The following is a 10,541-nucleotide window of genomic DNA, read 5'->3' on the forward strand; positions in this document are numbered from 1 at the left end:
GCATGTTCTACTCACGAACAATTTCTTAAATTAGGCAAGCTATTGACAAATAAATTGATAATACAATGATTTAAGTCTCGTTTTGTCAACAATTTGCAAATTTTATGGTCATTACAATTACCTTGTTAACATATACAACTGTCAAGTGTTGACTGATGTTTTTCATACAAATTGTTAGGCAATTATTTTCACACTGAATTGTCTACGGATTTTCCGTTTGCCCGATCATTCCAATGAGCACGGGTGTGACCTGTCGACAGGGGGTGCTTACTCCTCTTTGGCACCTGATCCCACCTCTGATTTTTTAAAGGTCCGTATTTGCTCTTCTCCAATGTAATATTCCGATAGATATTTGAGCTTTATTACTGGTTTTTATCTTCAGATAAAATATTTTAACTATTGAGTTTTTAACACACAATAAAAATCGCACAATAGGTACGTCACTTTGCCTATTGATTAAATCTGTTATCTTAATCTTTCTCTATCATCCGTTTCATGTTTTTATATTTAATTAACTATAAACGTTTATTGCCAACTAACAACTAAATTATTGTCAAACAGGATGACTTCCGAATCGGCCATTTCTTACATGTATTTATGCCGGGGTCATTATTCGTCTTTACACCGGCATCAAATTTCACTTTTTAATTGTTTTACAGACGATAAATAAGTCAGTTCTGAGAAAGTATTAAACCGCCGTATTGAAGAGCGACCGAAATCACCGATGCTCCTAACTTATTCAAAATATTTTTTTCACTACATTAATAAAACTACACTTTCATTTTTTAGAATTAAACATGCATCTTTTTTTAATTTTCTTAAGATGGTACAGACCGTAGACTAGTAGTTTTAATAAAATATGCAGCTTTTGACGAGCGACCGATGCTCATAATTTATTCACAAAATTTATTTTTCGGATTTATTTTCTCTAGAATTATTAAACTAACCTTACATTATCTACTCCTTGTCAAAACTGCATCAAATTTAATATTTTTAAAGTTGTTACAGATGGAAATCGAGTCAGTTCTGGTCGAAAATGAAAATTCCGTGTTGAAGAGCGACCAAACTCAGGTAATTTTTGGGTAACTCGATACATCATTGCAGATGTTTAGGTAGGTTTTTTTTTTTTTGGTAGACAAATGTGGAGGATTTTTTTTTTATTGTAGGTGTTGTAATTTTAACACCAACATCCGATCATCAAGATTTCTTAAACGTATAAGAATCACAAACTCTTACTGAATCATTTGGAGAATTGCTGGCATAATGCAAACTACCAAGAATATTGTGTCGGGTTTGGTGAGTCGGTCGCGTTCCCGAAAACAAAAGTGAAATTTATAAGGATGGCCTCACCGATAGTCATTTAACTAATTTATAATAAGGTTTTTCGATTTTTTTTTCTAGAATTATTGAACTGCACTCAAATTATCCACTTAAAATCAAATCTGCATCCCGTTTTATTATTTAAGGTAGTCCGATCCTCATGTTCTGAAAATCAGCAGTTAAGTAATTGGAAATGTTCACAAAAATGTCTCTGAATTCACAAAGTAATGTGTTTTTACCCATGGTATTTCTTCAAAGTTCATCATTATAGTTAATAATCTTATATAGGAAAAATTAACAAATCTCAAATATATTTTCAGGAAATATGAATGAAAGCACTATGTATACATTTTCCAACTGCAAATTTATCAACAAATGTATTTTAGAATAAAAAAACTAAAGGTATCCAGGCATTTGGGGAAAATTGTATTTCTTTTACACTTACACTGTATTTAAGTTCTTTTATTTACTTCAATTATTATATAAAACATAGTGTATAAAGCTTATGCTATTATTAGAAGACATCACAGATCACTTCTAAATTCATGTTATGCTAATAAGCATTGGTATCTATAAGGCTAGATTATAACCGTTTATTCTGTTCTAGAGATCTAAAATATCATTTAATAATTCTATATGAAGAAAAAAATCATTATTAAGTTTTAAAAACATATATTTTTGATTTTCCTTCTTATAGGATTAAAATAAATAATTAAAGCACAAGAATCTATGACAGTGCATACTATTGGAATTAAAACAAGAAGAGCACCCCTTCGATTTGAAGCGACTAAAATCCCCAGGTATACGCAGAAACCAGTGATTTGAGTCGCTTTTTTAACTATATATTCTATTAAGAGCGACCCTGAGCACTAGCGACAGAAATCACGGTTACACCGGCAAACAATTCAACATATCTTTCTTTCACGGTAGGAACCAACCCATTAATATAGCATTAAGCCATACAATCAACTCTCGGACCTTGACAGTGTTAGGTACGTGTATACCTGAAGAACGATTAGATAGGTCATTAATTATTTGAGATATTTATGTTCCACGATATTTGTGAATTTTCGGATAAACAATTTCAGCAACTGTGATATCGGCACATCTAATTAATTCATGTCTCTTCCTTTTAATTTCAAATATCATTATTTTTATCCCATCAAAATTCTTCTTTACCATATTTATCTAAAAAGATTTGAAGAAAAATTTTCTGATGGTTATCATATGAATCAATTTTCATTCAAGATTTTTTTTACGAACAGAATGCAAACGGCCATTGACACGCAAGTGTTTTTATCCTTCATATATTACAGAGGTTTGATTAAATTAACATTCAGTTTAGCAATTTTTTTATTTAAAATAAATATAATTCTCAAACTTTTCATAATTTCAACAAAGACAAAAAACATTGCCGAAGACATTTGCAAAGATTTTGTGAATATTTATTATCGAAAGATTTTAAAAGGCAAAACGCGTGACACCATTCAGTAGAACAGATGAAAGAATTGTAGACGAATGCGCTTTCTTTAAAGGTTGTAACTTATATTTGTATTTTATTAAAAGTGCATCTATATAAAGTTTTGTTTTACCATATTGCTTTTTGATCAATGATTATGAACACCTATTAAGAAAGGGTAACCTGATTAGTACTAGGTACCTTTCTTCTTGAAGGCTTTCTAAACTTCGAACAACATATACTTTGAAATCTTTGGGTACAAGCAAGTTTTTTTACCGTCTTCCAAGGAAGACGGTACACAGAGTTGAAGTATTTTACAGTCTTCGGACTTTGCACTTCCTTTCTTTTTTGATTGGTAGAAAATACATGAAGTGAAAATTTTCAATTATTTCATTGGTTGAAATGCTGTTCACGACAAGGGAGATAATTTTCTGGTGATCTAATTTTCGTACGACTTAACAATTTTTCAAGATTTTCAATCTTAAAAAAAATCGACAAAACGAACCAAAAAGAAACTGTCGCTTTAAATTAATTTTTTATAGCAACTATTAAAAAGTGTTCTTTCTTAAATTTTAATGGTTGAAAGAAATTGAGTGCAAACATTAAAATTTGTACTAATCCTTTTTTTTCCTTACTTTGTTTTTGCACTGTCTTTTGTACGGTAGGGCGACGACCATTTGATTCTGTAAACGGGGGGGGGGGGGGGGCAAAATTTTTCGAGTCAAATTATTTATTTTCATGTCAGTCAAGAAGAGATTATTTATTTTCAAGATGATCAAGGACAGATTGTTTATTTTCTTCTTCACTGAAAAAAGTTTGTCTGCAACAAATCTGTTGACGAAATACAAAGCCAATAACAACTAGAAAATAATACAGCCTGATAGCTGAATGTCAGTTTACTGTTTAAGATTGTTGCTAAAGACGGCAAGCTTTTGGAAAACGCTATTCTTGCTAAAATAAATATTCAAATACTAAGAAATGTTGAAGAAGGATGTGATAAATCATTAGAAATTGAAAACTATTTTGTTTTACAAATAGAGTTAACTCCCTTATATAGAATATCTTCATGTTATCATTTTGAGTGAAATTGAAACATATGATAATTAATTGTAAAAGGGAAGACAGATAATTTGTTATATTTTTATGATCGGAATATTAGATAATTGATATACTTTTGTACATATTTTTATGACCCAATTTGTATACTGGGACATTTCCATTAATCCATTTTCTACATATTCCATATTATCCATTTGTCTATCATCCGTCATTGATTCAACTGGACATGTCACCATAATAAACGTATAATTTAAAAGCTACAACTGTGTTTTCCATCACTGCCGGGAATACCCGCTACATAATTATTTTAAAAGCACTTTTAATCATTAATATCCCAGCTTTTCAAACAGTTGTGGGTTTTAGTAACTCATCGGAAGCTGCTTCAGGAGTGAATTCTGAAGATTTTTTATTTCAATTCTAGTTCTAGTTATAATACCGCAAACCAAGGAATAGGAATAATAGTTTACCGAGGGCAGAATATATTCATTATAGAAGAATTCTTTAAAAAAAAAAAAAACGCAATTACTCTCTTTTCTCATGAGATTTTATGTTTTAAATTGTGTAAATATTAGAGCACCATAGCTCTGGTATTCCGGTACAACAAAGAATACATACATTTATGTTATAGTTATTTTTATGCCCCCGTATCGAAGATTCGAAGGTACATAGATTTGCCCTGTTCGTCCGTCTGTCTGTCTGTTTATCTGTTTGTCTGTTTGTTCGCAAAAGCTTTAACATTGCTCATAACTTTTGATTGGTTGGAGCTTTCATATTTCACATGTGTATTCCTTGTGACAAGACCTTTTTTGGGTACCATCATATTTGACCTTTTGACCTTGACCTTGGAGTTTGACCCAGTTTTACAAAATTTTTCCCAACTTTAACCTTGGCCATAACTTTTGAACAGTTGGTGTAAGGGCTTTCATACTTCACATGTGTAATCCTTGTGATTGGACCTTTTTGGATACCAATAATTTTGACCCTTTGACCTTGATTTAGGACTTTGACCTACTTTTGAAAAACTTTTAACCTTGGCCATAACTTTTGAACGGTTGGTGCTAGGGCTTTTATACTTCACATATGTAATCCTTGTGACAATACCTTTCTTTGGATACCAACAACTTTGACCCTTTGACCTTGATTTTGGAGTTTGAACTACTTTTGAAAAACTTTAACCTTGGCCATAACTTTTGAACAGTTGGTGCTAGGGCTTTCATTCTTCACATGTGTATTACTTGTGTCAGGATTTTCCTTAAGATGCCAACACTTATATCCCATTGACCTTGGATTTTGACCTACTTTTGGAAAACTTTAACCTTGGATATTACTTTTGAGCAGTTGATGCTAAGGCTTTCATACTTCACATATGTAATCCTTGTGACAAGATCTTCCTTTGGATACCAACAACTTTGACCCTTTGACCTTGAGTTTGACCTACTTTTGAAAAACTTTAACCTTGGACATATTTTTTGAACAGTTGGTGCTAGAGCTTTCATATTTCACATGTGTATTTTTTTTGTGAGAAGGCCTTTCCTTGGGCACCATTAATTTTGACCATTTGACCTTGACCTTGATATTGACTTACTTTTGAAAAACTTTAACCCTTTCCATATCTTTTCAATGGTTGCTGCTAGGATTCTCAGATTTCACAGGTATATTCCTCTGTACAAGACCTTACTTTGGGTACAAACAATATTTGATTTGCACTTGAGAAAGTTTAACCTTCGCTATAAGTTGCCATACGTTATAAGTTGTCATTGTTTCACAAACACATCTTGTTCACATAAGTATTCGCAATAGACCATTTTTCTTCGGGATTTAATGAAATGTTCATTAACCAGTAATTTTCAATTTAAAAAAAATTACAAATGTGGTTCGTTTAAATCTGCGTAATAAATTTAACAGATTTCATATTTTATTAACGAAAACTCATTTGTATGTTTACTTCTGTCACAATGTTTAAAACAATTTTTTTTTTTGAGTTGTTTGTACTCACTTTTTTCACAGAAAAATCCAAAATAGTTTGAAGAACATTTACAACGACAGCTAGTTAAATCCAATGTTCCAGCGTTCTGACATTCAACGAAGGGACAAACTGCAACAATAGCGAAATATCCATTATGATGCCTCATAGATTAACGTTTACAAAACTAAAATCATACATCGAATTGTTTCCATAAATAAAATAAGAATATACATTTGAATTTTTATTAAGACGCACAGAAGTTTTGGTGAACAGTGCTGCACGATTTTCAAGTTTTTGATGTTTAGTTAAAACCAAATTATCTCTTTACATGTTAACACTTTAATCTACTAAATATATCTAACGCTCCTCTCTCTCTCTCTCTCTCTCTCTCTCTCTCTCTCCATTTGATTATTAAACAAAAACACTCACTACATGTTTATCCGAAGTGATAGCGATATCTAATTATTTAATCAAAGACTCTTTAAAACTCTTACTTACCTGGCTGTTCCCATTCGGACACAATATAGCCAAATCCAAGATGAACGAGTCCCAAGCTCAAAATTGCTGCCAGCATCCTTATACCCTGTCCTTACAACAATGTTCTGTAACAGAACAGAGAACAATTACTGAATAATTGTCGTTTAAAACACGGTGTATATATGTGTATATATACTAAATACATTTAAGCAAATTCACACTCAGTGGAGCCAATACTATGGTATTTAATGACAATTTTCAATAGCATAATAAGCAAATTTCTCATAGGAGGGGCGATATAACATTAAAAAAAAACAATTCAAAATTTGTCTGAAAGCTGGGGCTGAGAAAATCCCATGTACCGTGATCTGAAATATGGCTAATACCTACTGCCGACGATCTTAAATAGTATATGATCGATCAATCACTCAGTTCATTTCAGTTCTTTATTCCGTGGGACGTACATCCCATAAGCATTACAGTACAATATTATATATATGTATAAATCAATTATATACATAGCACATTGGCATGTTATACACTTACAAACCTGTGATACTTACATGCTATCATATAGCTAATTGTTTTAAGCATTCTAATCGTAATTTAATAGAATGATATATATATTTCCCTAACTGATTTACATCTTTAGTATTTGTACTACAAAATAGTTGTACTAGTTTAAAGACATCTGGTCTTCAGGTGTAGCAATGTTTTATAAACTTGTCTCTTAAATTATGAAAACCTAGACAAATGAATAAAAAATGAAATTCATCTTCAATATGATTTGAATTACATAAATAACATATCCTATTACCCCATATTAAGTTGTCGTACTTTCCAGTTTTTATCCTTGAATTATGTGCTGAAAGTTGCTTTTCTGTATTTTACATGAATAGGTTTCCTTAAATAACCTTGCAAACAAAAACAGTCAAATAAATGTGTATAACATGCATTTTGATGATCTATATAGCAGATATAGCTTTCAGTTTAAAAACATCAACCAATACCTTATACCACGTATATTTGAAATTTAACACATGTTTAATGAGCATCAATTTCGTTTGATACTAACACGCTAACCACTACACTACTCAGCTCCTGACAAATGGTGGCATTTAAATTATGTTTGTGATAAAGCACTTGACTAAATGGACTTCAGGTATTTTTCTGAAAGATGCGAATGTTGTGTCATAAAAGCGCATTTTAAGGTATAGTGGGTCTTTTCTCCACGTTTCTGTTAAACAAAAAATGTATATTTTTACACAAACTTTGAGGATAAACTTTCAAAAAAAATGGAGCAATGACCCCCTCATATCTAAAAATTGTGGTAATGTATGAGATAAAAGATCCCTTTGCCCTCTGTGGTGTGTTTGCTATTTTGTAGGCAAATACAGTGTAATCTGAATTTTTGTAAGATTTTTGTAAATTTCCCAGGTTTAACATAAAGTATAAACCAATTTTAGATGATATATCAAATAACTTTTTGCTACAGTTGAGATTTAATTTTCCATCTTTTCGCACTCTATCTTGGCTTTTCGCTCGCCTTGTTTGCCCATCTTCTTTATATTCAAATAGGCTCGAGGACTCGGGGATGAAAAAGCAAACAACTCACTGGATAAAAAGTCAAATCCAACCACAAACCTTGGGAGATCTTATATGTAATAACCTTATTGCAAGTTCGAAAAAATGTAAAATTTTGTAATAATGTCGAATATTTCAGCACCAGAGAAAAAAAGCATGATTTCTTTATAATTTTTTGGATTTAATATCCATGCCACTTCGTTAAAATTCACTCCGATTTTGCAAACAATTAGTACTATGAAGTTGATGTTGCAAGAATTCTGGCGTTCCTCATTGACATCATTTATGTAATCTTCGGAGATCAGGTCTTCCAACAAACTGTTGGAACTACGACGGGACCAATTGTTTTTCTTTATTGGCCGGTCCGTTTTATATTCCTATGAAGCAGAATTTATTCAAAAACTTCAACATGCGAAGAAGAAAACTCTTATTGTGGCCTACAACTCCGCATTCAACGAAATAGACAATGTTTGATCAGTTAACAATAGTTTTTTCCATTCTATGTCGACTCGAAACATCTAAGTGAACTTGAAATAAAAATACAAAAGTGACAGCTACACTGACTTTTGACAATAATCGCCAACTAACAACATAACTGTTTGACAAACAAGATAACTTCAGCTTCTACATCGTCAACTTTACTTACATGTATTTATGTATATTAATTTTTATGGCGCTTCAGTTTTTTGTTTTTCTGATTTTACATCATTGTTTTGATTTTCATTGATGATGCATCATATGCTTTTGTTCTTTTACTATGTCCTCATCATTTGTACTTTTTGAAATCTCACGTTAGTTCCAAAGTTACAATCAAATGATGAATATCCATGTTTATTTTAATAACGTCAGAGACGTTTATTTAAAAGAATTGATGGGTTTTTTTCCTTCAGTTTATGATAATCTAACCCTTATATGCGGATACAAGTTCAAATACAACATACGTTTACTAAGCAGTCGTCTTTAACAACTGCAGGTCTCGCGTGATTACCTGTAAACTTAAGCTAAAAGTTTGTATTGCTTGATGATGCATACAGCTAAAAACATTTAAAACTAAATTGCTTTTGTTAACAAAATCGAAGCACATTTTTTAAAGAAATATATTGCTTCTAAATGACACAAACAAAAGATAATGAATTTCTCAACAATATTAAATTCTTTTATATACCTGATTGATATTTTATGTATTTTTAATTAGTTGCAACTGCTTTTTTGAACAAAAAAGACTGAATACAGCTAAACATGCTATTATTTTGTTCTCAGATTTTTTTTTATGATGAATACCATGGAATTGGATATGAATATGGATACCATAAAGGGTATGTGCTTTTCCCGGGCAGAGAGCAAAATTTAAAAATGAGTGGGTTTAAAAATTCTTTTCCAGTGTTTAGATATTAGACTGAATAAATAAAACGTGTTTACGTCTCATTTTACATAAAAACACTACGATAGCCAATCAAAATCTCTGCCCGAGGACAGTTTGAAGTTATTAGAGTATGGCAAGATGTTAACTGAGAACTATGTATCTCGTATTTCCACTTTCATTAGTTCTTTTTTTTTCTTTGAAAATGAATTGTTTTTCAGAAATATATTACAAAATAGCTTACCTGGAGCATGAAATTCAATCTTGAAATTAAAAAAAAAAAAACCTTATTTTTGGGAATGTTTCGGTAGCTTTTTAAAACAACTTACAGAAATCCCAATTCCTTAAGTATAGGCAATATTTGGTAATTACTGATATAAAAGCATCCACATAATAATCATATAATGAATGATAATTGGGGGAAACAAAGAAAAATGTATTCTGTACTATAAGATACACATTTTGAATATATGTCTTTGTTTCTTCACTGAAGTTGACGTTTTTACAGCATCAAGACATCTTATAAAGATATATCGAAACATTTTTCTTCCGTTTAACTTTATGGTTATGCTGTTCACGTCGGAAAAGCACTGTTTAATGCAAATTTGAAGTAGGAAATCCACAAATCTAAATATCAAAAATCACAAAGAACATAATACGCTTTTCTATCTGTACCAAGTATAAGATGAATGATTTTACGTTCATATATATAGCTATTCTATAGAAATATTATAGGTTTCTCAGAAGTATTAAATTGAAATTACGTTTTTTTTGTTTTTGTTTTTGTTTTTGTTTTTTTTTTTTTTTTGTTTTTTTTTTTTTTGTTTTTTTTTTTTTCATGAATTTTAAGAATCTTTTTGATTTAGTGGGGAAAATACATTGAATATACGACATTTTACCGCCAAGTATAATTTCTGTCATAAAATTTTAATACAGAATACAATGCTATGATTTATCTATCGTAACAAGTTCAAGTTAAACTTCAGTTTATTCACCTAAACCCCAAAATATTGGTACATGGGGGTACATTAATAACATATATACAATTTATACAAACTGATCAGAGGTACATATACAAAACAAAAAATATGACACAGCAAGAATCTTACGAATGGCGTTACTTTCAGCAATTACTCAAATCACATAAAACCTCTCAAAGCTTTTTTCAATAATGTTTCTGCAATTTCGCTATTAAGCGTCTGAATTTGAGTTGTAGCATTAAAATTATTTGAATTTTGACCAACTTTATTTTTCTGAATTCATTCTATTTGCATCAATCTTATTTATCGTCTGATTTAAGAGGAAGTGACGTAAAA

This window comes from Saccostrea echinata, unplaced genomic scaffold, assembly GCF_033153115.1.
Source record: "Saccostrea echinata isolate AGI-Se365-2 ecotype Australia unplaced genomic scaffold, CSIRO_AGI_Sech_v1 ptg000015l, whole genome shotgun sequence".
Classification (NCBI taxonomy): Eukaryota; Metazoa; Mollusca; class Bivalvia; order Ostreida; family Ostreidae; genus Saccostrea; species Saccostrea echinata.